This window comes from Octopus bimaculoides, chromosome 12, assembly GCF_001194135.2.
Source record: "Octopus bimaculoides isolate UCB-OBI-ISO-001 chromosome 12, ASM119413v2, whole genome shotgun sequence".
NCBI classification, from domain to species: Eukaryota; Metazoa; Mollusca; class Cephalopoda; order Octopoda; family Octopodidae; genus Octopus; species Octopus bimaculoides.
Window position 1 is genome coordinate 1,301,063 of NC_068992.1, and position 2,873 is coordinate 1,303,935.

The window sequence follows — 2,873 nt, forward strand, 5'->3', positions numbered from 1 at the left end:
TAAATGCAATAAAACACGAATGTTGTTCCGTCATGCACTTCACTAACATATTGTCTAATTTGTTTAGAAAGTAAGACATTGTGCTTATATGCATGTATGTATATATATATATATATATATATATATATATATATATGTGTGTGTGTGTGTGTGTGTGTGTGTGTGTGTGTGTGTATATATACATATATATAATTACTACGATAATATTAGTTGCAAAGACAAAAAATACCATTTTCACCATAAGCACACACACACTTCTTCTTGGTTCCTGAGTATTTTCTGTCGAACAAGGAAAATGTTCTGATATTCTTGATATTCTACGATTTGAAGTGTGCGTGAGTTTATTTTCTACGTGTTTCATAATGTCTCAATGTGGCCATGCTGAGTCTCGTTCTTGGTGCAGATAGTTGTTTATGTAGATTTTATGTCACCACTTCGTTTCGTTCTTGTGTAGTTTGTGAATTACGTGATATTTTAACCGAAGATTGACATCGCTTAAAGCAGGACACAGAACGTAAAGGAAGATAGCAAAGTCCGTCAACGGAATTTGTAGAATCCGATGCGATTTAATTTTATTTATTTTTAGTGTTGGAAACTGAACAAAAATGGAAAACGAAATCATATCATATGGCAAGAAACGTTTATAGACTATATTTTAAATATTTGATTAGAATTAAAATTCCTTTGATAATAGATGATCGCATATATGCGAATCACCGTTACTGCACTCATCCTCATCAGTCTTCTACACAGTCGCTCCTCTGGATAGAAATAATATCTGAATATCCATTTATTCTGAGCCGACTGCTTAATAGAAGCCAAGGACACTTGTGTAATATAACCGAAGATAATGATTGAAAGAATGGGTGGTGCGACTCCCGCATCTACAGGGCGGTTTTATAGCAATTTACTGTCCTACACAGACACAGACACAGACACACACACACAGACACACACATACACAGACACACACACACAGACACACACACAGACACACACACAGAGACACACACACACATACACACATACAAGCACACACAAAATCACACATGCACCTACATATATAATCTGCATTTTGCTTACCTATTTTCTCCACGTATTGGCTTTATACGTACACAACGGTCTTTATTAAAAAAAATATGGAATTGTGTAAACCGTCTCCCTGCTGTTTAGACTTTCCAGTCTCATTACCATCTCTCACAGTGTCTGACCTTGCATGTACCATTCTTGAACCTCTTGAGCCAACGAAAAGTAGAGGCTCAGCGCATAGAAATAAATCCATGTGGAGCATTTCATAAGTTTCTATAATGTTTTGCACACTTTAGCACAAACGTTTATTGAATAGCCTGCTTCCAAACTGTCATCATGTCCCGACCTGTTCTACAAACGAACCAGCTGTGACAACCAGTGTTTAGGAGAGTGTGTTCGAAGTGTTGTTACAGCTGTCTCCTTCCTTCTTCAATAAATTATATAGTTGTTCTTTCAGCTAAATAGATGTATAGTGATAATTCACTAAAATCACAATAAACTAGGACAGTTATAGCTACCGCGTCCAAAAAATTCTAAAGCTGGAATGGATTTTGTACCTCTACTATTTGTATGGACGTCCTAGATATGATCCCTTAAATGAGTGACATGAAGTCAGTTTCTTAAATACACCAACATATGTCCTGTCACATCTCAGGATTTACTTATCTCAGGAATTACTCATCACTTATACTCTTTGTTTTACGTTGTGCAAGAAACCTTCCTCACTTCTGGTTATGCTGAATAAAATGTCATGTAAATTAAGAAAAAAGAGTTTATATCAAGTTTTTTCACTCCTGAATTTTCGTATCTCTTAATAAGAAGGTAGTAATGGTGAAAAGAATCTTATTTTTCGAGAGAATTTTATGAAATATTGTTGAGGGCAATAAACCTAATATGAATGGAAATTTCGCTATCTCCTTGTTATGCATCATTATTGGAAAGCTATGTTATATCATAGAGCTAAGTGTTATCGTCAATTACATTATCCTCGTCAGCGTCTCACCCTCCTGTTCCTTCTCATTACGTTCTTCACAAATATTGACATCAATAGTTTGTTTTTTTCATTTGAGTTACAAAATAATGGCGCATGTATTTAACAATAACAAGGATGTTACAAACTTATTCCTACGAATGTAAATCCATTATTGAAATGTTATCAATATTGAAGAATGAAAGAAAAGAGATCACGTTATCTGGAAATAGATTATCGCAAGTTGCGTTTACTTATAGTTTCTTCTTTCTTAATATAGCAAACACATTTTCTGTGTATAAGGTCATATTAACATTGTGTAAAATACAGTCTATGCTAATGTATTACAAACATGCATAGATATTATATTAGCTTGTTTCTCTTCTCATCCTCGCAGTTAATATATTTCCAATAAAATATTTATGTGTTAATTTTCACATATGTAAACCTTCAACAATTCAATGATAAGCGCAAAGACATGAGAAACAGCATTGCATGTCCAGTCAATTGGCAATGTTAAAATTTATATTAAACCATTTTATATATTTGTCTCCATTAATGGACATAGACGGACGGGCCTGCAAAATACCCACCGAATATAAATCAGTTTTATAGAAGTGAATATATGCTAACAAGATTCAATGTGATCATCTGTTACATAGTCACCGTCTAATGATTTAACACAGATAAATAATGCGCGTCAGAATATCTCACCGCAGTATTTGAACATTAATATACGAATATATAAATATATTTCAAATAGTCAATTGATGTCTAGACTATGAAAATTACTAAATTTTCTATATTTTAAAATACACACAGAGAGTGTACCATGATCAATATCAATGAATGAAAAATAGCATTGATTAAACGG

At 33.5% G+C, this 2,873-nt stretch overlaps 1 long non-coding RNA gene across 3 annotated transcripts in view; it reads right to left on the reverse strand.

Annotated features, from left to right (window-relative positions):
- The window catches only part of LOC128249181 (uncharacterized), a 222,293-nt gene extending 220,873 nt beyond the window's left edge, over nt 1-1,420 (reverse strand). For all 3 annotated transcript variants that reach the window (XR_008265272.1, XR_008265274.1, XR_008265273.1), the window contains exon 1: nt 1,084-1,420. This is a non-coding gene — a long non-coding RNA (uncharacterized LOC128249181). The remainder of the gene's footprint in view (nt 1-1,083) is intronic.
- Nucleotides 1,421-2,873: the final 1,453 nt, after the last annotated feature.